The sequence below is a fragment of the Pinus tabuliformis genome, chromosome Q (assembly GCF_031772625.1).
Source record: "Pinus tabuliformis cultivar Carrire ecotype Pingquan chromosome Q, CPIR1, whole genome shotgun sequence".
Classification (NCBI taxonomy): Eukaryota; Viridiplantae; Streptophyta; class Pinopsida; order Pinales; family Pinaceae; genus Pinus; species Pinus tabuliformis.
In genome coordinates this window covers 1,012,209,921-1,012,237,912 of record NC_142296.1, presented here as the reverse complement: position 1 = coordinate 1,012,237,912, position 27,992 = coordinate 1,012,209,921, and the positions used below count along the sequence as shown (strand labels likewise).

At 38.9% G+C, this 27,992-nt stretch overlaps 2 pseudogenes; both read right to left on the bottom strand.

Moving 5' to 3' along the window:
- Positions 1 to 6,127: 6,127 nt before the first annotated feature.
- Positions 6,128 to 7,787, bottom strand: LOC149222926 (beta-ureidopropionase pseudogene; annotated as a pseudogene).
- An 11-nt stretch (positions 7,788 to 7,798) lies between these two features.
- On the bottom strand, positions 7,799 to 8,350 carry LOC149222925 (T-complex protein 1 subunit gamma pseudogene; annotated as a pseudogene).
- Positions 8,351 to 27,992: the final 19,642 nt, after the last annotated feature.

The window sequence follows — 27,992 nt, the reverse complement described above, 5'->3', positions numbered from 1 at the left end:
CCAGCCTACAGAAAACTCCACTGGAAGGGAGCTACAACCCCCTAGCTCTTGTACTAGCCAATATGTTTACTAGTACATAGGTGCCAGCCTATAGAAAACTCCACTCTTCCACCAGGGACCACGTTTCATGAATTTTTAGACTGGATGCTCCTGGAACATATCAAGACATATGAAGACCTTGACTCATCAATAACCCATCAGAAATTTAGAAACTCAAACTTCATCAACCAACATGTAGTTAATCTGAAACAATTAGATCACTATAACCAAAACATTGTGCTGAACCCAGGAACCTGCATCATTATTCAGAACCAGATGTAACCTCAGAAACCATGCATCAGACTATATATGCTACTTGGCTGAACCATAAATGTGTGTATATGCTACTTCTGTTAATCAAACCTGCGTATACCTCCAAAGATACTGCAAACATAAACTTTTGAATCAAGTCTGTACCAACCAGCAATATACTGAACATCTACTGTCAACCTACAGAGCTTTACACAGGAAACAATAGAGATCACTTCTTCTCACTTCTACAATCAATATATCAAATATCAAACTCCTTATTTATTCAGTTTTACATTCAGATCTAAGAAGACTTCATTGACAGACAACAGTAAAATAGTAGCACTGATCTAATAGATCAATCATCCTTGAACATCAACCTTTTATTTTTCATACGCTACTTGGAAGAGCCGAACCAACGTGTATATGCACCTTTAGCAAAGAGAACCAGCGTACAGATCCGCAAATACTTACTTCATAACTTCGCTGCACCTCCAAACTTCAGACATATCCAGATTAGAACATTTACAGTGTAAATCATGCATTAGCATTCAGATCAAGACTATCCATGATCAAACCATATAATAATTCATTTTAGGTCTCATGATCCTAATCCATCATTAGATCTCATCCCCATCAACTGCTAAGGTTCATCCTTAGTTCAGATCAAGCAAAGCGCCATAAACCCATAACATACATATTTTCTTTTTTTCTCACTTTTCATAAGATATTCATTACTTGCACACTTGGCCTAATGATCTTCTCCTCCTTATATAGTTTTAGGCCTTTCTCAGTGCCTTGGACCAAAACCACTTAGGACCAATACCTTGGACCAAATACCTCAGACCAATACCTCAGACCAAATACTTTGGACCATATACCTCAGACCAATACCTTGGACCAAAACCTTGATTTTCCATCCCATACATGTTTTTCCTTCTGTGAAAGTGCATGTATACGTATATGCACTTTTTGTTTTGTGGACCAACGTGTATACGTTGTTTTGACTAAGTGGACCTACATATACTTCTTAAACTAATTTGCATCAACCTTTTCCTTTACCTTCTTTATTATGATCAGCAGACCTTAGTTCCATCTTCCTGTTTTCCTGTACCGGTGCCTTGTTACCTCTGAATAGACCTGTTACACTATAATTTTCCATATTACTTCTGAAATGATTCCTTTGAACTGCCCTGCATTTTGTCACATATGTAAACACAACTTCCATGCATTATGTTGCGTCTAATATCTCTCCTATAGATTCATCTAGTTACGTAGATTCATCTCGTCACCATATACAAGTGAGTTGTTTTGCTACAAGTGGGTTGCCATCAAGTACAACACATACATCATAATGCCAACAGAGGAGTCCGAAATGGAAGAACACAAGACAGTACAATCCAGAGGATCAACAGAATGTGGGGATGAAGGTTGAGGGAACAAATCCATGTGACAACCAATAGGTTTGCAAGCCAAATCTGCGCAAATATCAAGAGCAGGTGGGGTGGGAGGATGTGACAGTTCAATAGATGTGTGTGCATGATCTCCCACATCACTCTGCGATCGTGGAGCTTTTTGATGAGGTGAAGGCGAACAATCACTTATCACCATATTTCTGACCAAAAGCTTCAGCAAGATGTCACCATGGAGCGCATGCACACCATCATGGATGACCAAGCTTAGCATCAGCACACCACCTTCACCGTCACTAGCATGTCAAAGAGTTGGTCTCATCACAATGGACCGAGTGTCAGTGATGTCTTGCTCAAGCCATTTTGTCTCAAATGGGAACATGTGCATTGTAATGTAACGTCTTGTCAAGTGGAAGTTCAAGTGTTGATAGTTGGATGTAGCAATCATAGAGTAGATGAAGAGTCATGAGGGTAGATGAACTATCACAAAGGGGAATGTCAAGGGTCACCCCACCCTTTTCTATAAATAGAACCTCATTACTAATTGTAAAGGCTTTTGGTCAGCCAAGCTTCTGATAGGACTATCTTAGAGAAATCTTAGACAATATTGTAACAAGCCTTGGCTTCTCCACTGCACAGAACTAGTACATCTCTTTGGAGGAGTAGGCGATTGCGGTTGTAACATTCTGCTGTCGAAACTAGTGATTGGACATGGATGTATTGTATGACTGGAACTTACACTTCTTAATATAATAGAGCCAACACGTTTCATGCATATGTTGTATTGTATTCTATGATATCTAGTTTACTCTGAATGATATATGTATTTGTCTTCTTACACATGCATGTATGGACTATTCTGTATAAGTATGTATGAATCTTTCTTAAATGTGTTGTTGGTTTAACCATCACCTTAGATCGCTTGCTAACTTGCTTTCTAGCTTGCGATGCATCTTCACTCATGTGTTCCCTTCCAAGCCGCGTAATATTATAGGTTTCCAAGGGGTGCACTCACTTCATCCTCAATGTGTTATAACCTCTCATGCACCTTCCTTGACTTACTGCAGTTGTCACACCCTTGCTACCAACAAGGACATCTTATTTGCCACTGTGCGAAATCGCAGTCAAGGCATTACCATATGACCCACTGCTAGGACTCAAACACCAAATGGTCTGAGGTCTAATGGGGACTTATTACCGAGGATATCCCCTTACATGTTGGCGGGTCCAGCACCGTCAACATTTTCATATGACAACCATGGAATTTGAGCCAATATTGTTTATATATAAGTCATAGATTAGTGCCCAGAGGGCTTTTGGTCAGCCAAGCTTCCGATAAGACTATCTTGGAGAGAGCTTGGACAATATTGTAATGAGCCTTGTCTTCTCTACTACGCAGAGCTAGTATATCTCTTTGGAGGAGCAGGCAGTTGTGGTTGTAATGTTCCATTCTCAGAACTAGTGGTTAGATATGGATGTATTGTATGACTGGAACTTACACTTCTTAATATAGCAGAGCCAACGCATTTCATGCATATGTTGCATTGTATTCTATGTTGTCTAGTAACAGAGCCAACATGTTTCATACTATGTTGTATTGTACAACCATGGAATTTGAGACAATATTGGTTATATCTAAGTCATAGAGTAGTTGAAGAGTCATGAGGGTAGATGAACGGTCTCAAAGGGGAATATCAAGGGTCACCCCACCCTTTGCTATAAATAGTACCTCATAACTCATTGTACAGGCTTTGGTCAGCCAATCTTCCAATAAGACTATCTTGGAGAGTGATTGGACAACATTGTAACAAGCCTTGGCTTCTCCACTATGTTGGGTTGTGTTATATTCTTTCCACGACTAGCCCATGTAGTTAACCAAGGGTTTAGAGGGGGGCGGAGACCCCTTCGTTGCGCCGATTGTGTAGCGGGGGGGGGGGGGGGGGGTGTCATAGGGGGTTTGAGGCATACCCGTAACCCCTCTTTATGGGGTCCGGGGCATTGCCCCGGAAAATTTTGGTTTTGGACCCTATGTTAGGTTGGGTGGACCCACCTATGGTTTTGTGCATGATTTTCACACATGTTTTTTGACACGATGGTTTTTAGTCCATGGTATTGGACGCGATGGTTTTTTGGTCCATGGTATTAGATGCTTTGGCATGTATAAATATGTATTATAACACTGAAAGGAACATAATGAAAAATCAAGCTGGTAGTCCTGGTTTTGGGATCCAGTGGGAAAATCTCTGTGTATATGTGTTATATGTGTTATGCTCTCGCATTGTTTATTTTTCTGTGTTTTAGAATTCGTATGCAGATAATTTATGTACGGGGTTAAAACCTACATTTGGTATCGGAGTTGTTTTGGCTTCAAGGGGATGCCTTTGCTGCTGAGGGGTTTCGCTCGGGCCTGTGGTAGACCTTATTCAGTGGGAGATCTGCGAGATCGGTTCTGTTGGTGAAAGAAGATGGAGAGCAGTGGAAAGATAGAGACCGAGAAATTTAATGGTCATAGTTTTGAGTTGTGGAAACTCAAGATGGAGGATCTGTTGGTGGATAAAGATTAGTGGATCGCGGTAGATCTGGGTACTAAACCAATGGGAGTGTCCAATGAAGAATGGAAGAAGTTGGATCGGAAGGCAAAGAGCACAATACGATTATGTGTCTTAGATTCAGTATTGCTGAATGTATTAGGGGAAGCTACGACAAAGGCTTTGTGGGACAAGTTAGGGACTCTGTACCAATCTAAGTCTCTAGTGAATAAACTGTTCCTGCGGAAAAAGCTGTATAACCTGAGGATGAAAGATGGAGACTCGGTCATAAAGCATCTGAATGCATTTAATATTGTGGTAAGTTAGTTAACATCTGTTGATATTAAAATTTCAGATGAAGATAAGTGCATCAGTTTGTTGTGTTCTCTACCAGATTCGTGGGATAGTCTGGTTATTGCAATAGGTAGCAATGCAACTGCCTTGCAGTTTGATGAAATAGTCTCATCCTTGCTGACAAAGGAGATTAGACGGAAAAATATGGAAAGTCGGAATGGTGATGCCTTGTCTATACAAGGACAGTCCCAGAACAAAAACAAAAATAAGTCATCGAGTGGGAGATCTAAATCTAGAGGAAGATCTAAATCTCTAGGAAAACCTGTAAAGGTGGTGTGCTGGAAATGTGGAAAGGAAGGGCACTACAAAAGGGACTGTAAATCTAAAGCTCCTGATAAAGGAAAGGGATCTGATGATGCTCCTTCTGCAGAGGTGAAAACCTAAGATGAAGGTGGGGATGTGTACTTGGCTTCTTCAAGTACCCATGTAGATCATGAGGCATGGTTGATTGACTCAGGTGCATCCTTTCACTTCACTCCCCATAGAGAGTGGTTCTGCGAGTATGACAAATATGATGGTGGTGATGTCTTCTTAGGGGATGATAGGAAGGCTAGAATCATTGGTCGTGGAAAAGTAAAGTTGATGTTGCAAGGTGAAAGGGTTAGAACACTTTCGGGTGTTCTGCATATTCATGCATTGGCCAGAAATCTGATTTCTGTAAGCAAGTTGGATGATGCAGGTGTAAAAATAGTGTGTTATCTCAAATTCAGACCCTAATAGACTGCTATGATCAGGTTGACATTAAGTAACTATTTCAAACCTACTTTAGGCTGAGGCTTAGCCTCCCCAACCTGAGAGGGCTCTCTCAAAGGATTAATGATCTTTGATTATGATTAAGATGGCTAACTCTATGAAACAAAACAGAAATGTAAGTGGTGGAAACATATTAGAAAGTATCCATTGGGCTTATGGATTCAAAATCGTTTCAGTATAACAATGAGGTTAGCCTTACATAGAAGTCAGGGCATCCAAAATTAGACACATTTAGAACACACTAGAAATATATAAGACAACACAGTTTATAAATATGTGAAGGAAATTAGAGCACAATAAGTGATTTCTAAGTAATCACACATCTATACCACTGCAAATACCGAGGAGAGGACAATACACAACATTCTAAATAGTGAATTCCTTCTGATTCCTGAGAAGCAAAGCCAAATATTGTATTACTAAAATAGAGTCATATACATAGCACAATAGTTCTCGTTTCTCTGAAATTTTCCAACCCCTAAGTACATTGTTGTTTCTGCTATATATAGAATTCTTTACAAAGCCGAGATTCCTCCTCCAGCATGAGGGGAACTCAAATTCTGCTTGCTATGACACCTACTCATACTTTAACTAATTATTAAATGCAACAAACTGCCAACTAGAAGTTTTAGAAACCTAAGACAATTAGGAGTCTAATTCCATATCATGCTAGTAATAGCTTTTATTACAATCAAATCTCTCATTCTCTGACAAGTGGTCTCCTTTAGTTTTGCTTGGTGGATGTTTAAAACTCCTTGCTGGCCCTTAACATCTCATCTCCTTTACTGCTCCTTAAAAGTAGGAGACTACCCTTGTAAGCAGCTCCACTGGTGATGCCTCTGCTGAACAAAGTAGCTTCGCCTTGTTCTCATACATTACATGCTGATGTCCTGTTGTATGCTCCAAAAATAGGTACGCCTTCCAATACAAGAGTATGGAAATGCTTGAAAAGCCCAAAATAATCTGTTGCACCCAAAGGTTTCTCACAGAGATCTTCAAACTGGAAATAAGCATAACCATTGGCTCCAAAAGGAATCTGTAATGTCCATCCCATGACAACTTTGACAGTTGTTGGAGTGGCCATATATCCACTTATCAATTCTTGAAATTTTTCTTTGAGCAAACGAGAAGAATCTTTGCCACAAAAATACAATCCTTTATGAGCTGAAGTGAGCTTTCGATAGTCAGTGGAAGATCCAATCTCATGAACAACACATTGCTCCTTCAAAAGTGAGATGAAAGGCAAGAATAGACTCCTCTGAAGACCACCATCATATAAATTATCAGGAGCCCTGTTGGAAGTGGAAACCAAGATAATTCCTTTGCTAAATAAATGTCTAAACATCCAATTCAGGATCAATGCATCTGCCACATCTGTTACCATGAACTCATCAATGCACAACAGAATTGCTTCACTTGAAATATCATTAGCAACAACATCCAAAGGATCACTTAGACCTTTTTTCTTTTGAAGAAGGCTATGTACATCCAACATAAAATCATGGAAGTGAATTCTGGTTAGATGGCGAGCCTCTATAGACCACATTGGCTCACTAAGACCCCAAATAGTAGCTGATGGGTTGAACACAATCTCTGCTCCATTAAGTCCAAATGCTAACCAGTTTAGAGGGTGATGTCTTCCATAGCAAATTTTGATCCCAACCTTCCCATAGCAAGTTTCAAACACAGGATGTCCTATGTTTCCTTCCATATAGTAAGTGCTCTCATTAAAATCACCAACCCTTGGAATGTGGTTCTTACGGTGTTTACCAATAATGTTTCCATGATTCCCTATGACTATTGCAGTGTTCCAGAGAACTTCACCGTGATTCATACCTCTCTCTAAAATAGGACTGTTAATCACCATGTTATACTTCTGTGCCAGATCCTTTAGAAATTGAGTTGATTCTCCATCCACACTTTCTGCAAATTCACACCACCTCTTTTCTCGTGTACAAAAAGAAAATGGCATGGTTCAGGCCTCCTGTAGACAGACAATGTTTACACAAGCAACTCTAGCAACTTCAATCATGCATTTAACCTTCTGCATGATGGCTTTTCTCTGCTCTGAAAATGAAGCAGTTGTGGGAAGAATAATGGAATTTTGAATAAGACCAACACGAACAATGTGTGGAGCCAGCATCATCTATGGCTCAGCATTGAAACGATATGCCTGCAAATCAAAAGATGATTCTTTGGATATATCAGGTACTGTCTCTGGCAGAGACAAGGGTGACACTACTTTGCCACAATTTACACCTAAAAGCAACAAGCTGACTTCATTGTAGAGTAACGGCGGGAGATTTGATTGAAGAATATCTTGCAAAGAATTATATCCCATAAGGGATCCCTCGGGAGAGGGTGAAAACCCCTTTGATTCAATGGCTTCTGATGCTGCTGCTTCAGTAGAGGATCCATTGGTGGTGGCATTGCATACTGTTGCATCTTCCATGTTTCCCAAGATCAACACCCACGGTAGTTTTTTGCATCAATTGCCATATCCGCGATGAGGTCTCCAAATTGACTAGTAAATTTTGTGCTAATACAGCTCTTAACCATTTTCAACATTGTAGGGCGGTCATTTACATCAATGGGAATAAAAATCTTGTCAAGAACAGCAATAGAATCCTCAAGAGATTTACTGTAAGATCTGCAAATTACAGTAGGGTGATAAGCCTTGTCAATGAAGGCTTCAGCTACATGCAACATCTCACCAGCTAACACAATCACAGATGTTGTGCCATCACCTACTTCCTCATCCTGAGTGCGAATTAATTCAATCATCAACTTTGCAGCTGCATGTGCCAAATCCAACTCCCGCAAGATAGCATTACCATCAATTGTAACCACGATGCCTCCTCTTGCATCAAGTAGCATCTTCATCATAGAACAGGGACCTAATGTGGTTCGAATAATATCTGCAACAGCCTTTGATGCTTGAATATTTGCATGGTGCACCCTATTTCCAGTCTCCCACTTTATAACTTCATTCAAAACGAGAACAGGAGCATGCATGGCTGCAAGTGAAGCCGGCTAGCAGTCTGTCGAGGGAACAAACGCTAGACTGGACAGAAACCACCGAATCACAGCTGAATTCGATAGGGAAAGTGTATAAGATGAAAACTGTTGATGTAAACATAGCGAATTTTGATAAATTTGACAGTTGGATGAGATTTGCTATGGATCAGCACAAATCCCCAATTTCGTAGCGCAGTCAGTGCAAAATTGGTGTTTTGCGCTACGAAATCACCTAGACCGGGTTTCTGTGCTACGAAATCACCTAGACAGTTTCGTAGCGCATAAGAACTTTGAAATGAGTTTCAACATATGATATTCATGTGAGATATGAGACCAATGATAGACTAAAACAGAGAATTGACCCCATTTGACATACTAACAAGACTCTAAAACAAGATGAAAAGACTAGACCCAAAACTGACACCAACCCTTTGACAAATTTAAAAAATTGATGTTCAGAATTTAAAATATTTTTTCTTGAGTGATAACACAGTGTTCGAGAAGGATACCTGCAAAATGGTTCAGGGAGCACTGGTATTGATGCGGGGAGTTCGAATTGGAACTCTGTACAAGCTGCAAGGTAGCACTGTTATTGATGGGTGCAACAGTTTTGTGGTTCCTAAAAGTGGAGCAGAAAATCTAGTGGTCTCTGGAGAGAAGACCATGTTGTGGTATCAAAGGCTTGGACATATTGGAGAGAAGGGCCTTCGAATACTTCATGGTAAAGGTATGGTATAAGGTATGAGTAATAGCTCTCTAGATTTTGATTTCTGCGAAAATTGTGTATATGGGAAGCAGAATCGATTAAGTTTCCCCTCTGGTAGTAAGAGGGCGAAACAGATATTAGAGCTTGTGCATAGTGATGTGTTTGGAACTGTGAAGGTTCCATCACTGGGTAAGTCTGTGTACTATGTATCATTTATAGGTGACTTAGCAAGGAATACATGGATATATTTCCTTAAGAAGAAATCTGAAGTCTTTGATAGGTTGAAAGAATTTAAGGCTCTCGTGGAAAATCAGACAGAGAAGAAGATAAAGGTGCTGAGGACAGATAATGGTGGAGAGTTTTGCAGCAAGGAATTTGAAGAATTCTGTAAGAAGTGTGGTATAGCACGACAGAAGACTACTCCATATACACCTCAGCAAAATGGAGTTGCAGAAAGAATGAATAAGACGTTGACGGAAAGGGCAAGAAGGATTCTCAATGGTGCCGAGTTAGGACAAGAATTCTGGGCAGAGGTAGTGGATACTGCATGTTACCTAGTCAACAAGTCACCTTCATCAACGTTGGAGGATAAGACTCCACAAGAGGTATGGACTAGTAAGAAACCCTCTCTTTCACATCTGAGGGTATTTGGATGTGATGCATATGTACATGTTCCAAAGGAGAAATGAACCAAGTTGGATAGTAAATCTAAAAAGTGCATCTTTATTAGGTATAAGGATGGTTTAAAGGGTTATAAGCTTTGGAACCCAGTCACACAGAAGGTTGTGTACAGCCAAGATGTGGTGTTCAGAGAGGTAAAAGATGTTATTAAACATGAAGTCCAACCAAAGGAACCTAAGAAGATAGAGTTTGAGCTTAAGGATGAAGAATTAGACTCTACAGCAGAGGAGGAACTAGAAGATGAAGAGCCACAAACTTTGGGTGTGAGAAGATTAGTTCGAGAAAGAAGGTAGCCAGAAAGGTATAGTCCATCTACTTTCTGTTCAAATTTTCCTTTATCTATCACTGACAATGATCCCAAAACTATGAAGGAAGCAGTCGATTCAAAGGATGGAAAACTCTGGAAAGAGGCCATGGTTGATGAAATGGCATATTTGCACAAAAATGGGGCTTGGGATCTAGTGGAGTTGACAGCTGGAAGGAAACCCATTGGTAGAAAATTGGTGTTCAAGAAGAAGACAAATTTAGAAAGAAAGGTGGAGAAATACAAATCTCGGTTGGTGGCAAAAGGTTATTCCTAGGTGCCGGGAATTGATTTTGCTGATATTTTTTCTCCTGTTACCAAGGTAACTTCTATTAGATTACTTTTATCTGTTGTTGCTGCTTTGATTTTGAGGTAGAACAAATGGATGTAAAGACAACATTTCTTCATGGGATCTGGAAGAGAAAATATACATGAAACAACCTGAAGGCTTTGGGATGAAGGGTAAGAAAGAACCGGTATGCAAGTTAAAGAAGTCTCTATATGGGTTAAAACAGTCACCAAGGATGTGGTATTAGAAATTTGATACATTTATAAGGGGACTTGGCTTCACCAGAAGCAAAGCAGATCACTGTGTGTATTTTAAATTAATTGGTGATCGTGTTATTTATCTGGTCTTGTATGTGGATGATATGTTGCTAGTTGGAAATGACAAAGAAATTATCCAGGATTTGAAGACCCAATTGTCCTCCAAATTCGACATGAAAGATCTTGGTGCTACAAACTATATTTTGGGCATGGAAATTAAAAGAGAGTGGGCAAAGAGGAAGCTCTGGTTAAAGCAAAGGAAGTATGTCGAGACAATATTGTAGAGATTTAATATGCAGGATAGTAAACCGGTGAAGGTTCCTATTCCTGTAGGTGTAAAGTTATCTGTTGAACAGTATCCCAAGACACAAGAAGAGGAAGAGGACATGTCCCGTGTTCCATATGCAAGTGTAGTCGGTAGCTTGATGTATGCAATGGTCTGTACAAGACCAGACATTGCACATGCAGTGGGAGTATTGAGCAGGTTTATGTCAAAACCAAGGAAGGAGCACTGGACAGCAATGAAGTGGGTTTTCAGGTATTTGCATGGCACTAGTGATTATGGTTTGTGCTACCAAGGAAGATCAGGATTGGACAGAATGTTGGATATTCGTGGCTTTGTTGATGCAGACTAGGCTGGAGATCTGGATCAGAGAAGATCTACAAGTGGGTATATGTTTAACCTATTTGGAGGTGCAGTCATTTGGATGAGTAAAGAACAATCTGTAGTGGCACTATCAACTACAGAGGCAGAATACATGGCAGCCACTCATGCAAGCAAGGAAGTAGTTTTGTTGCAGAGATTATGTTCAAGTATCAGGTTAGTACATGGAGCTATAAGGATAGACTATGACATCCAAAGTGCAATTTTCTTGGCAAAGAACCCCGCATATCATTCAAAGACAAAGCACAATGATGTTCAGTATCACTTTGTGAGGGATATGATAGAAGACAAAAAGGTGTTGCTGGTAAAGGTGGACACTTTGAAGAATACTGCAGATGCATTGACAAAATCTGTGAGCTCTAAGAAGTTCTCTTGGTGTAGAGAGACAATGGGCGTTTCAGGGCTGGAAAAATGACTAAGCTCTTTTGTGGCCCCCTGTGCAAAGAAAACAGCAAGTGGGAGAATTTTGGGTTGTCTTATATTCTTTCCACGACTAGCCCACGTAGTTAACCAGGGGGTTAGAGGGGGGGCGGAGCCCCCCTTCATTGCACCAATTGTGTAGCGGGGGGGGGTCATAGGGGGTTTGAGGCATACCCGTAACCCCACTTTATGGGGTCCAGGGCAGTGCCCCGAAAAATTTTGGTTTTGGACCCTGTGTTAGGTTGGGTGGACCCACCTATGGTTTTGTGCATGGTTTTCACACATGTTTTTTGATGCGATGGTTTTCGATCCATGGTATTGGACGCGATGGTTTTGCGGTCCACGGTATTGGATGCTTCGGCATGTAAAAATATGTATTATAACATTGAAAGGAACATAATGAAAAATCAAGCTGGTAGTCCTAGTTTTGGGATCCAATGGGAAAATCTCTGTGTATATGTGTTTTATGTGTTATGTTCTCACATTGTTTATTTTTCTATGTTTTAGAATTCGTATGCAGGTAATTTCTGTACAGGGTTAAAACCTACACACTACGCAGAGCTAGTATATCTCTTTAGAGGAGCAGGCAGTTGTGGTTGTAACGTTTCGATGTTGAAACTAGTGGTTAGACATGGATGTATTGTATGACTGGAACTTACACTTCTTAATATAATAGAGCCAGCACATTTCATGCATATGTTGTACTGTGTTCTATGCCATCTTGTTTATTCTAAATGATATATGTATTTGTTTGCTCACGCATGCATGTATGGAATATTCTGGATAAGTATGTCTGAATCTGTCTAAAATGTGTTGTTGGTTTAACCATCACTTTGGATTGCTTGCTAACTTGCTTTCAAGCTTGTGATGCATCTTCGCTCGTGTGTCCCCTTCCAAGCTGAATACTGTTACAGGTTTCCAAGGGGCACACTCACCTCGCCCTCAGTGTGGTAGAAACTCTCATGCACCTCCCTTGACTTGTTGCAGTTGTCATACCCTTGCTACCAACAGGGAAATCTTACTTGCCTCTATGAAAAATCGCGGTCAAGGCATCACCGTATGACCCACTGTTGGGACTCCTACACCAAACAATTTGAGGTCTAATTGGGACTTCTTACTAGGGAGATCCCCTTACATGCAACCAAACACCTAGATTTCGCTTCCTCCACTTGAACTACGCTATCCTATCACTCATGCATTGGAGGAATCTTACACAACAAGCACACATGCACAACGTAAGTGGTCTACCTTTCTCACATTTTCTTGCATGTCACAGTCAAGAGAATGCATACAAATGACATATGCACACAGTGTAGCACAGCACCATGGCATCTCCACAAAGTGCATGTCATGCACTTTCACTCATCTTTGTTCTATGGTATATTGTAAGCTTAGAGTGTGTTTGTTTTCACCGTTGTATCTTTCACATTTGCTGGTTCACATAACTAGGTTGCTCAGGGACCAAGCCTTCACCAATATGGGTCAACCAATGTGCCGGTGGCTACATTGGAAATATCCCTTCACGTGATCAGGCCCATAAACTATTAGCTTAGGAGTAGGGGTAGTGTTTTCTTTTAGTTTGCTTGCTTGCATGCTTGATTTCTTTCTTTCTTTGTTTGCTTGTTTGTTTGTTTTCTTGTTTTCTCACTCACTTTGCTTTTGCACTTACTTCTGCTCCTTCTTTGCTTTGTTTTTTGTTTGCTTGTTATTATTCGTAGGCTAGTTTCGCATGGACCATGTGCGAATCTTGAAACAACCTGGGTAAAGTACGAGAGGACTCATCAACCAGACGCTGATGAGTTTTGATAAGATCGAGGTTGTGACGCGCATGCCAAAAATCTAGGAAAAAAGACACTTGGTGGGAGGTTTCTGAGATGATCCTTGCATGTAACCGCCAACTGCTAAAAATATATCCCTAAATCAAGGGATGCCTTTTCATGCTGCGTTAGGAGGAGCATTCCATGCATGCAAATCAGTTTTGCTCGTTCCCGGAGGGAACCGGTCAACTCAACTACACCTGCAATAGTTTGCTCATTTGGGAGGAAAAAATGCGCATTTCTGGGAGGGAGCTAGGCTGGCTGCCCAGAGGGATTGCACAATTTATGGGTAGAGAAGCTCGCTGCTCCTGAGAATTGCACAATTTCTACGCTGAGCAGCCCTACAAGGAGGAATTGCGCAATTTTTCCAGTGAACAGTGACATTCAAATTTGCACAATTCTGGAGCCCAGCAGGCTGCCAGAAAAAATTGTGCAATTGCTAGAGGTAGGGCTAGTTCCACTCCAGAATTATGCAATTTCTTGAGGGAGCTGCTCAGCCTACAGCTGGACCGAGTCCAGTGAAACAACCTATGAGGGGGATGAAACAAGCTTTGATGGACAGGCTGTCATTCTGCAAGAAAATCATTGAAGCTTTTGTACTTGACAAGACAAGACCTACTGCTGTGAAAGGTTGGTAGGGAGGCTCCAAAACGAAGCTAAGGCAAAATTTTGGAGGGTAGTTGTAGCCGCTACAACACTTGGCGACCACTGGTAGAACTCTAGCTCTCTGAATGGACCTTGTTCATGAAAAGAAAGTCGAACACCTCCAGAATTATTGTTCAGTTCTCAGTTCATCTTGGTTTCCACACTTCTTGATTGTAAGACGTAGCATCTGCCAAGCCTTTGGTCGGTCGACACACATTCCAAGCCAAGCTAGCACAATTGTTTTGATTGGGGTTTAGGAGTATATGATGCATAAGTAGTATAGTCATCAAAGTCTTATTTTCATCTCTGGTGTTGCTCCACTACCAACAGGCCTGGACAACCAGTCAGCCTCTTGACATCCTAGGCTGTGCCTTGCATAGTTTTGGCAATTAGTCTCTCGACCTCCCATTGGAAATTACGTGACCTTCATGGTCACCAGTCATACAATACATCCATGTCCAACCAGTAGTTCCGACAGAAGAATGTTATAACCACAACAACCTGCTCTATGCTATGATATAAACCGTATTGGCTCAAATTCCATTTTTAGTTGGAAAAGTGCAGGAAACATGGCATCTCATTAAATCCCAAAAAGTCCTTGTTTGGCCTGGAGGAAGGCAAATTGTTGGGCCATATTATTTCAAAAGATTGCATAAAAATAGATCCTAATAGAATTGAAGCTATTCAGAAAATGGATACTCCTAGGCGAAAGAAAGAAATTTAGTCATTTTTGGGCAGAATAAATTTTTTGAGAAGCTTCATTCCCAACTTGGTTGAGATTTCTAGGAAAATAACAGAGATGTTGAAGAGGGACAACGAGGTAAAGTGGAATGAAGATAGTAAGAAATCATTCAATGAAGTTAAAGAAGCTATGTCCTGTGCTCCTACTTTGGCTAGACCAAATTTTAAAAGGGAGCTCATAGTGTTTTCTTTTGCATTAGATCACAATATCACTGTGGTTCTTTTGCAGAAAAAATAGCAGAGAGTTGAGCAGCCCATTGCATTTTTTAGTAGGGTGCTCAGAGATGTTGCGCTCAAGTATGATATAATGGAAAAATAATAATTTGCACTTGTCAAAGCCTTAAAGGATTTACGAGTTTTCATTTTACATTCTCATGTTGTGGCCTATGTGCCTAGTGTTGTAGTTAAAAAAAATTGACTCAAGCTAACAAAGCTGATTAAAGGTCATGGTTTGGCTCAAATGTTGGTAGATTCAAATATACAATCCCTTCAAATTAATTTTCTTGTTGTCCTAACAGACGAAGAAATCTCAAATGTTGTTCAACAAGTGCCAAAAAAATTTGTTGCTTCACCATGGTATGCAGATATATGATATGTTTTACAATATTTGCAAGCATGGTTGAACTGGCTTAAAACTAAAGCTCAAATTTAAAAAAAAAAAGGAAATAATTTTTTTTGTTATTAACCAATTTTTATACTGGAAAGATCCTGGTGGGATGTTTCTTAATTATCTATTGGAGGATGAAGCTTAGACAACAATAAAATATTTTCATAAGGGTGATTGTGGTGGTCACTTATATTAGAAGACTACAACAAATACAATTCTCATTGTTGGCCCTTATTTTCCTAGTCTACTTGCAGATGTTTATAAGAAAGTGGCCAACTGTAAGGACTTCCAAATGTTCGAAGGTAGAAAAAAGTTACTCCCCCTGTCTCTAAAGCCTATAGCAGTTGAGTCACCATTTCAACAATGGGGATTTGATTTTATTGGAGAAATTCATCCTTCCTATTCTGGACAACATAAGTGGAATTTAACAAGAACTGACTACGTTACATAATGGATTGAAGTAGTCCCTGCTAGGCAGGCCATAGATGAAACTATCATCCAATTTCTGGAAAACAACATTTTGTCTCATTTTGGTTGTCTGCAAAATATTATCACGAACAACGTCGTTGAATTCAAGTAAAAAAGGATGATTGAGTTCTGCTATAGATATAATATCAGTTTGGGAATTCCAAAACCTATTACCCTCAGGGAAATGGCTTGACGAGGTCATCCAGCAAGAGTATGGTCAACATCATTAGAAAATTGTTGCAGGAGAATAAAATGAATTGGCACAAAAAATTTATTCATGCATTATGGGAAGATTGGGTTAGTACTAAAATATCCATAGGTATGTCTCCATTTGAACTGGTGTTTGTAACAAAGGCATTGTTTCCTTTTGTTACCCATGATAACCCCTAGAAATAATTTTCAGTTTGATTAGTCATTTTAGATAGGGCTTTTATGTTTAGTTTCATGTAAAATTGGTCATATGGTACATTTAGTGTTTCGTAGGGTCATCATAAAAGGGTAAAAGTCATAATTCCATTTGTATAGGGGTCATCGTTTCATAATTGAGTCATTTGATAGTTTTACAAACTTTCATAGAAAATCGAGGGTTTGCTACGAAAGTTTCTCACAGTTCCATAGAAAAACATTCCATCCTAACATTGTCCCGATACAAAAGTTTGTTGATGTGTAACAATATTATTTTAAATGAGCTTTAGTGAGTCAGAATTGTGTTGAGTCATAAAAGCCTTTATCCCCGTGCCATCCACTTATTTCCATTCATTCTTACCTTTCCTTTTTCCATTTTATATCATTTGTTGCTACCAAAGTTCACAAGTGTTGTCACCGTAATAGGGTTTTACACCGTCAAAATGAGTCTAGTGTGGTCTAGGTGTTCTTAAGTTGATTGGCAGGTGAAGAGGAAGCAACTCACAAGGATTTCTTGATGTGTTGCTAGCAAGGCATCCAGAGAAGAGTATAAAGGAGGTGTTGTGGTGCATTATGAGCCCACCAACATGAAGTTACTTAAAGAAGACCCTGCTTTTGTACAATCATTTGCCAACGTGGGATGTCTATGTTTTTGCAAATAATTGTAGGGTTTTCATGCACAAATTACTAAATACTTCACCATCAATTTCACCGGGATTGGTAAGAAAGTTGAAATCTTGAGCTTTTCCATCTCTCCTAACACCATTTCTCATGCTACTAAAATTCCAAGGTCAGGGGAGACATGGTTTAAAGTCCAGAAGTTCCAGTTATAGAATTGTGATGAATTTTTGAAGAAAGAACATCAAGGAATTTATATGACAGCATGCATCTCTGGAACCTACCTTAAGGAGAATTATTCCAAGTTGTTCATGGTTATTCAAAAATATTTCACATGTGAAGGAAGGTTCCATATGGTCTACCAGTACCACTTCAAGTTGTTGCTCCACTTCACAGGTAAACAACCCTTAGATACCCCTTTCTATCTCTTCAGAAGTTTAGGGAAAATGGCTGACAAGGTTCAAGCTAAACCAGATACAAGCAGTACTTCTATTTTTCATCATGGACTTGTCAAATTGTTGGTGGTTAAAGAGTTAAACAAGTTAAACAAAGATTTCCTCACATTTTTGTTTATGAGTGGTTATGAAATAGATGTTGTCACTCATAGAAAAACTCATAAAACACAACCAGTAACTCCTAAAGAAGACAAACCACTTGTGTTAGAGCCTAAAGCTAGAGATCCTAAAGCTAAAGCCTCTACACCTCTGAGAGATCCTCAAGCCAAAGCCTCTACACCTGTGATAGAGCCTAAAACTAAAGCTTCTACAAGTTCAAAGAGGAGGATGACTAGGAGCTAGAGCAAGAAAAGGGGTAATCTAGCTAAAATCCTAGAGGCCATAGAGATAGACGAAAGTCCAGAAGTAAGGCCTGAAGAAATGTTACCTAAAGAAACAATACTTGAAGGAGTGTTGCCTATGGATATAGCATCTGAAAAGGAAACCAAAGAAAGGACTCCTAAGAAGAGAAAAAGGGCTAAAAAATTAAACACCTCACAAGATGATTCAGGTTTCATGTTTAAGCCTAGAAATCTTGTCACTAGATCAATGCAAACTGCTAGAGAGATACAAAAAATACCTCTAGAGGAGACAGAGCCAGCAAAATAAAGAAAAGGCAAAGAGCCCATTCATAAGAAAAGTCAAGAAGAATTAAGAGAGGCAAGGGAAGAACTCAATGAGAACAAACTACAAGTTGAAGACTTCAAGAAAGAGATGGCACAACAAATATACTTTTATGATGAAGTGACGAAAAAGTCTAGGAAAATGGTGAAGAGATCTTTACCTCTGCACAGGTTGCTAAATCACACCTACAGGAGGAACACTTGGCTGCAAGAAGATAGGAGAAAGTTGCAGAATAGGGTCAAATTATTGGAAGAACTAATTGAGAAGGCCAAATTTTAGCTTTTAAGGAAGAACCTCAACATTAGAGCTATAGAGGAGGACACTCATTGAAAGTGGTCAGAGTTGATCAAATCCAAATTTTTGCCTATTATGTCTCTTAAGCAACATTTTTCATCATTATACATGGTGGAGTAGACTTCTAGAGGTGATAAGAAAGGATTAAAATCAGGAAAAAATCAATACACAGAAAACTCAGAAATTTCGTAGCAACTCCCCATAGTGAAGCAGGAAATTTGCTACAAAACTTTTGTAGCTTTCCATGGAGAGAAATCCCAACAAAATTTTCAGTTGGGAGAGTTTTGATAGCATGAGTTTAATGAAAAAACATTACTAAACACTTCATAATTATCAAAGGCATCAAAATGGCAGCATAGGGGTGGTTTTTGAATTTTCTACAAAAATCTGCCACCGGATTTGAAAGAACTATGTTTTCTCTGCGTTTTGACAGTTTTGGTCTTAACAGTTTGACAACAATGCCATGAAGGGATTACTACACATCAAAGAGTATTTAGTAATTTCCACTTCATCATGAAAAACTCCTATTTTTAAAAATGCCAAGTCAACATATAGCCACATCAGCGTAACAGCCAGCTCATCAAAGAGGACAGTGAACAAAAAGAAATCAGATCATCATCAACATCTCAAAGGTGTAATGACACTCCAACAACTTCAGAAATAGTTGGGCTTGGCTATCTTCATCAATAGGAAGTGATTAAAATCATAAAAGCTAGTAGATTCCTAGTTGAATTCAAAAACACAGAAAATCCTTACGAGGACTATGTCAGTTAGAAGAAAAATAGGAATAAGCCTCTTAGATAGTGGATTGAATCTGGCCCAAGTGGCAAGTTGATGTAAAGAGATCTTTTCTCTATAAATAGATAGATTTATGACTTTGAGAAGGGCTGATCAAGGATGTGGAGAAGCTGCCATATGTAAATTTTCTCAGTTAATATACATTTACTGGCATACTCTATTTTCATTACCTGAGATACAGATTTTGTTTTATATGTTTACTTGTTCTGTCTTTTACATTGATATCAGTTTTTAAAGCATTATTATCACATGGAATTCAGTATTAAGGTATGATCCAACATCCTTCATAAGTCTTATCTATTGTTCAAGGTTTTTATTCACTTCGTTTCTAAGCCAAAAGATGCCTCAGTTTCCTCATAAAATAGTTATGTAATTAATTGAGTTTCTTGTAATTGACTCCATTCCCAATGGTTGTAGTACTCACTCCCTTTCACCTGCATAAAATACAAGAAAAATTAGAGTTAGCCAGCTGAAAAACTTGAGCCCAACATAGTTAATATAATAAGTTATTTATTAGAGAATCCTCTCTGATTTGAAGGGCTAAATTCCAATCAAAAGTAGGTTGAAATAGTTGCACTAGGTTAGAGGTTGAGACAGCCCAACCTATTTTAGCCCAGTGATAACATTTTGGTGCGTCTATCAGGAGTTCAAAAGTTATATTACCCTAGATGTTTCATTTCAAAAGTTGAGCTCTTGAATGTAGCAAGAGATCAAACTGTTTGAGGTTGTATTTCTACCCTGGTGACTCCATTGATATCCTCAACTTAAAGGTGGCTTCCAAGAAGATTCATACAAGGAGAAATCTAGACCCTAATCCACCAGAGATAGTTGATGACCCAAAGAAAATTCTGAGAAAAGATGCTAGCTCATTGAAATCAGGTACTTCATTTCTCTTAAGATCTACCTCCTTTCCCTATGGGGATGTTCAAAACATTGAAGGAACTAAATTTGATGAATAATTTGAGCCAATATTGTTTATATCTAAATTAGAGAATGGTTTACCAAGACTAGGGGTAGATTCTACTTCTGGAGTTTCTAAAGAAGTTAAAGATAGGTTCTGGGAGTTACTGCAGAACAACATGTTGACTAGTTCAATGACTATATAGACCTAGAAGAGGTAGAATATGAGGTGAAGAGAAAAAATGGTTTAAATCTTTAGCCCTTGGAAGTTTACATAATTTACATGAATTAGACGGCATTTTCTTAAGGAAATGTGGAAGTAAAGTTAATCTTGTACAAGATTTGACTGAATATAACAATTTGAAGAAGGCAAGTCATGAATCATTGCAATATTTTTAGAAAAGGTTCAATAAAGTCTATAATTCCACTCCCTCTCACATCAAACCTCCCCCAGGAGGTTCCCAATTACACTATACTGAGGCCTTTGATTATGTGTTTTCCATTCTACTGAGAGAGAGAGAGAGTCTACTACCTTACCTGACATGCAAAATGATGTTGTGAAAATAGAAGTTAATATGGCTGCAGCAAAAAGGTCAAAAGTTGGGAAAGGAAAAGTAAAAGAGGAAGAACAACCTTCTACATCTTCTGATGTCAAATTTGATACTATGATGAAAGCAATGGAAAGGCTTATGGATAGACTAGCCATTGGAAATAATCCTCTTGTTGAACAACTCGATACACAAATTAGAAATCCAAATTTCAGAAGGGTACAAATTCAAAAGAGGCAAAGGGAATAGAGAAATTAGCCTCACCAACAAATTAGGCCTCCTTTCCATCAGAACCTAGTAGATGATGAGGAAATGCAGCCACAAATCCATGAAGATATCATTCATTACTTGGATGAAGATGAAAAATGAATGTTTTTAACAAAAGAAGAACATGATGAATATAGTAATGACCTAGGTGACGATGAAACTGAACAACAATCAAAATACTTAGAAGGCTATCAACATGCCATTATAGAGATGCAAAAATAGTATAATCTGAGGAACAAAAATGTTCCTATAGCTGCGAATAAGAATCAACCAAAAAATATGCTCCAAAAGTTGTTGAAAAATAGAAAGAGATCCTTGAAAAGGAAGTTGAGAAGACACAAGCAATTTTTAACTTAGAGAATGAAATTTCAAAGATAAAGATTGTTATCCCCTTGGGAGAAATAATAAGGGTTATAGAATATAGAAAGTGCTATCACTCAAAAATTTCTTCTAAGTTGTTAGAAAAAGAAATGATAGAGGTAACCACAAACCAACTTTGGAGATTGGGATCTAGCCTTCTTAATCTCAGAGAGGGCTCTCTCTTTTTTATTTAACGTTGTTTAGTTATTTGATTTTAGGCTAGTTATGATTTTGCTTAGGTTTTTTATCTAGATTTGGTGGTGGGATCACTTACTTAGATGAAAAAGGGTTGTCTTTTACCATTGGTCTATGGGGTCAAATGTCAAACAAATAGGACTGGATCAAGTTCTAAAAACAGTGTCTACAGGGCAAGATAGCAGAGTTACTTCAGATCTCAAGGCTGGATGGTGAAGTGGTTTTCAATCGGATCCAAAGAACAATTAAGGGTTCCTTGGGCCGGATTTTAAAGAAAGTGAAAGAGGTCAACCAGGATGGGAGAGAAATTAAGGATTCTCAGATCCAGGTATCATAAGAAAACATATAAATGATTAATTGTGGAAAACAGAGTGTACTTAAACAAATTCTGAGATAAATTTCCAGTTAATTCATTCAAATTTAGATAACATTTAGGTTTGTGAAAAACATAAGAGAATACCAAATTGACAAAGAAAATACTTCACTTTAATAGCTCTACACATGAATCCTATAACGCAATCTCTTTATTACTTGCTCCCATCTGCTGACTTGAAAATTGGTACAATAACCCTCAGGTTTGTGATTAAAATAACTTTACAATTGTGTAGCAATCCACACCCAATACTTCGAATCATGAAGTATTTATACAAAAATATTTTACAAAATATCCCAAATTGTGTTGGGAACTAATCAAGGAGAAAGAAAAATCTTCATGAAAGAAGATAGCGACAACTATTGAATTGATGCTTGTTGTCCCTGCTTATTAGGTTGTGTTGGCTTTTAATCTTTGATATTTTTCACTTTAATTTGCTTTTATGTTTTGTCTTCACGTTGGAAGCTCTATTCACTCTGATCTTTCAACTGATACACTTTCATCTGATACACTTTGACATGGTTGACCTATCCATATCATTTTACTATGCCCTTTTACTTTTTACTGTACATTTTATATTTTTACTATGTATTTCTACAGTAAATAAGTTAGTTTTTCCCATGTCTTAGCATGTGGTAATTGGATATTGAGCATCTTCTTGTAGATCTCATCTACCTCTATATATTTGGAAAAAGTAGGCTTATTGACAAAAAGGTGTTTTGCCTCATGCTGAAGGTAAAACAAATTCTTGAAAGTTTGATATAATACTTTACCAGTAGGTATTCCCTTCATGGATGAAGTATTCACCTGATCTCTGAGTACTTCTCATATTATTTTGTTATAGTTCTCCTATGTCATTAACTTGTTGTTTATAACCAAGGGATTAGGTAAACCCTTTTGCCTCAAAATTTCAAACTTAACCATGAATTTGTCAATGGCCAATTGCATGGTTTGGCACTTATCCTTGAGGTTCAGCATCAAATTCCTCTTGGTGAGGACTCTTTTAACTTCTAAAATTGTAATTGTTCTATCAAGTATCTCTAATTCCTGCAGCTCATACTTGTTCTTGGAGTTGAGGAAGTGAATGATCCTTGCAGCTTCCTCTGGCATGTCTCCAAGTTCTTCTTTGACTCTTTGTATGGCTTCTATAGCCTGCTTTATTAAATCAATCTACTCAAAAATAACTTGGATGGATGGCCAAATATCATTGACAGAGTCAATGATATTGGCCCACAGTTGCTCCTTATCCTAACCTAGAGGTTCACTCAATGTTAGTTCCTTCTCTAGGCTTTTGATTTGTTCATTCATCCTTGTAGACTTCAGTTGTTCTTCTTTGTGCACGATTTGAGCAAGCTTGTAGTCAGTTTCCAGGCTGGTCACTTTTTCCTTGAGCCTGTTCATCTCAGTGGCCTGAATGGAAATTTCTTCCATTGCTTTGACCAACCTGTTTGCTTCATCACCTATAGACCTTGTTGTTGTTGAACCTGTTGCTGATGTAGAGGGTGTAGATGTTGGCAGTATTGTGGCCATTGGAGCTGTGGGAGCTAAGGATGTTGCCGAAGTATAAGGTATAGCAGTGGTAAATGTTAGTGTGAAAGTTGCAGGGGCATCATCAAGACTAGCTTTTTTTAGCTGAATCAAGCTATCCAATTCTTTCTCCATCTCCTTTAACTGGTCATTCAGCTGCAACACTAGGTCCATCATCTCTTCATGATTGGTTTGGCTCTCCAGGACCTCCTCTATTTGCGGGTGTTGTAAATGAGGTAGCTTGAGTTGTTTCAAGAGCTGCTATATCCTCATTCTTATTTTTTATCGACTTCTCAGCAGCCTTAATATCACTTGGATCATGGCCTAGCTCAATGACCAAGTCCTCCAATGACTTGATCTTGTTGTCTTTGGCCTGTGAGGAGGCTTTCTCCAATTTATACTGGGATGTTACATTATCTAGTGAATCCTGCAGCCTGTGTGCAGCCATGGCCTTTCGTGTAAGGGTGGAGTAAATCATTTCTCCATCCTGTTTATGAAACTCTATTTGTTCAATGGGATGAACATCCTTGGCTAACACCTCAAAATCAATCTTCTTGTAATCAGTTGAGGTCTTTGGTTGTTGAATAGTGGGCTGCAAAAATGATACCTGCATCTTTCCTGATTTGATGTCAAAGACATCAACCTGCTCCGGTTGGCTGGTGTATGCTTGAAGTATTGGGCGTATTTCTCTGCCTTTGACTTCTCATTTCTCATTTTTATTTCCTTGTACTTGTCTTTTATATCCTCTTCTATGTTCGCTGGCCTGACAAAGGAAGAAACCTCAACACTTTGTTGTCTCTCAATCATTTGAGTGTTAGAGGTTGATGGATGATGTGTTTCACCTGAAGCAACTGTGTCTTTTCTCCTCTGTCCCATTGTTTCAGTGTCAGTTATTTCCACTGATTCAATGTTCTCCTCCTGTTCAAACACAGGATTCGACGTGGGCCTTTTTTGAGCTCAAAAATCTCATATGTAGTCTCCATGGTAGAACTGGAGCCTTATTCCTTGTTCCTCTTTGGATTCTTCTTCTCATTGGCTAGGGTCTATAACACAGGAGGATTACTCATTGGTTCCCCTAGTTCTGGAACCTACAGGAAATAGCTCTGGTCAATTTGCTTTTCTAGATCAATGAGTGTGTTTCAGACATCCACAATTGTGTTATCCATATCAATCAATGTGTTTTCCAACCACTCAGATTGGTTGGAAAATTGTTCAATGTCAGGTCTTGGGTGGTGGATGAAAGGTCCCAATTTGACCCTGAGTCTTAGCTTGTTTATGACCCCATGAGGGTCATACTGCCACATGAAGTTGTTCTTGAATTTCATCTGTTGTAGCATCTTGTCAGCCTTTGGTCCAACCTCTCTGTTATTGCAAATGAATGGGCCCAATTGGTTTTTCATTTTAAACTGGGTCTTCTTCCTAGTAGATAGGAAGTTGACCTCATCAGAGTTGATGATTTGTCTGAAATACTCAAGTGAAAATATAGGGAGGTATTTAGGCAACTTATAAGGGGCTAATTGGCAGCCATAAACCTTGATTTCAGTGTGTTTTTGATACAAGTACCAGTCTCCCACCTTGTTGCTCTTAGCCAACTGTGGCACCCTCTTGATTTCTTTCCTGATTCTAGGTTGGGTGTTATTGGTCAACATGTTCATGACTAGGTAGACAAATGAATCTATGAAGTCTTTGTAGGTAAATGTTGTGGAGTATTTCTAGATCAAGGGTGTCTAGAAGACCACTGATCTCTCTTTTCCCTTGGTATCTAACTTATGGATGCTTACAGGGAACTTATCTAGTTGATAATACAAAAACATGTGAAATAACACTAAATAGTACTTGAAAACTCTTTCAGTGGGCAGTCTTGTCAATTTTTCATGCATCCTGTCTGCAATGAACTGAGCACAATTGTACACGATAGCAAGAGGCTTGCCTGGGGTGAATATGGACAGGAAGGCCAGGATAACTTCATCCACATGATCATCTGAGGTATATCCTAGAATGCAAGAGAGCATGGTGATTATATGTCTACCTGTTTCTAAAAAAATGGTGGCAGCATAAGGTAGAGGATCTGTGGTAGTATGTCGGTCTTCAATGATGAAAGTCTGGAAGATTTGCCTTATCTTAACCAGGTCCAGTGTGATATATAATTCCAATAGGTCTCCAATGGATAGAGGGGTCTAATTAGGGCTAGGTTGGACTTGTAGAATTTGATTGATAGACTCTGGTGTGATGGTGAATAAGACATGCTGGTTTGGGACAACAATAGCCCTTTAGTTAGGGATATAGTAGGCATGACAAAAATGTATGATATCAGGGAATGGGTGAACTTTTGGGAATAGGTATTTGGGTAAATTAGATTCCCACAAATGGATGTCAACAGTATGGTTCAGGAATCTATCCTTACTCTAGCAGTGGAGCTTCAGAAGGTAGGTTGGGGTAGCAGTATATTTTATCTAGAAATCCCTATCTGCTAGCGCCAAATGGTTGATGTCTAGGTGAGGGGTTGACACAGATCTCACATCCAGAGAGGTTTGGGAAGCCATGACTGAGTTTATGGATTGGGATTAGGCCTGTATTGGCTGTAGAAGTGAGGTTTGGGAAGCTCTGGTACAGTGAGGGGGTAATTGCAGTTTTGAAAAAGAAAGGGTTTGGGTTTTCAGGTGAATTACTCTTCAATTAGGAAAATGTATCAATTAATTTCAATTAATTAATCTTTAAATTCACTATATGTTTCCAAATTGAGAGGGTCATTCTGGTTTTTTCTTGAAAATACCTAGAAATTGGTGGTATTAGTTGCACACTGGGTTCAATGGTGACTGTAGATGGCACAGTGGCTTCAGCTATGCAATGGATGCTTGAATTTGGTGTCTGGAGATTGTTTTGGAGCTAAGCGGTGGTTAATTTCGGTTTCAGAGGCTCAGGGTGGCGCAGGAAGGCTTGGGAAGCAATCAGTCAAAATGGGCTTCTCCGGCCTTTTAACTAGCAATGGTCACAATTTGGCACGGAATTCATAAATGAATAGTGGATGGTTTTAGCTTTTGGCAGGGAGGTGGTTTCAGGTGCCATCGCACCACTTTTGGAGAGTGGGCAGTATCTCCTTGAGACCATGCGATCTCGCCTGAGGCTACCATGTAGCAGAATAAGGCACGGGAAAAACCACGAAGCTCGCATGCTCTCGAGCTGGTAAAGGTTGGGGAGGGAATGAGCGTGATATGGATGCATGCCATCGGATCTGGGGGTGGAAGATCTAACAGATGTTGTGTAGTCAAGATGCATGGAGGGAAATCGGGTCGGGATTTGTGAGGCCCAAGGGGTTAATTACAATTAATTGTAATTAATTAATAAACAAAGCGGGGATTAAATATAAGTGAGGGTTAATGCAGTGGGACCAGGGTTTATTATGGCGGGGTCTTCTTAACTGCACCAAAGGTGGTGGGTTAAAAGGTTTTTTGGGAAAATATGAATTCGGGGAATTAGTTAAATAATGTGGGGAGGATAAAACTTAGGATAAGGGGCTTTCATGGGTTTTTTAGGTAAAATATGGAAATTAATAAGGGGGGAAGGGAGATTTTTGCAATGGGGAATGGGTTTCACACTAGGGAAAAGGGGTTTTGGGTAGGGGATGACCTTTGGAGGGTAATTTACTAGGGAAATGTGTGAAACCAAGGGGTAAGGGTCAAAATGAAGGGAAAAAGTGTACTTTTATAAGAAATGATGGGATAATGGGGAAATTAGTAAGCAAGTATGTGGGGGTGAAATGAAATGAGGGGAAGTTAATCAAGTAAGCTAGTGAACATCCTTTCAATCTCATAGATTCTCCTACACACTGAAACATAAGTTTAAGAATGATAAATGTGCTCATGATTTAATAACCTTATACATCTATAACTTTTCTTCTACCTACCCTTTATTTACCCTAACATGTTTTCTTCACTTTATTGGGTGCATTTGAGCTAGCAGGCCCTTTATTTCATCTTCTTTTGACAAGAAAACTATCTAATTCTAACCTTATGACTTCCAATGGCTCAGATTAACCTAATGAGCACATTTTTATTTCTCTACCTAACCACTGATCTGCCAAGGTTAAATAGTTTGGCTAGATCTTTATTCTCTATCTATAAACATGAAATTAAAGCATGAATTAGTCAAGATTAAGCTTTTTGACTATCATGGGTTGTGGCATTTATGACAAGATGCACACAACCATTATTTTTCACATAAAAGTTAAAGTAGTGGCACTTGAATTTGCACACTTTCATGATATTTTTTTTTGGAGGGTTCATATTTTTCATGTTTTTGATCTTTTCTTTTTCTTTTTGTCCTTTGATTATTCTTTTAGGACATACCCTCTTTAAATTTTTTAATTTTAATATGGAAAACATTTTGCAGAAAGAAAATGTAAAATATTACATGACTAACCATAACCAATTCAAAATTATGAATCCTATTATTATAGGACCCTAACAATGGCTCCACATGGGGATGGCATTTCCTAGTGAAATGTCAAGAACTTTGAGATCAGTAGCCTTTTGAAAATATGACTGAAGTTACCTTGTAAACTGTTATTTTGTGATTCTGCTTTATTCATACTTATGATGGTGAAACCTTCAAAGCTGAGGACCTTCTCTCCGGGCTTC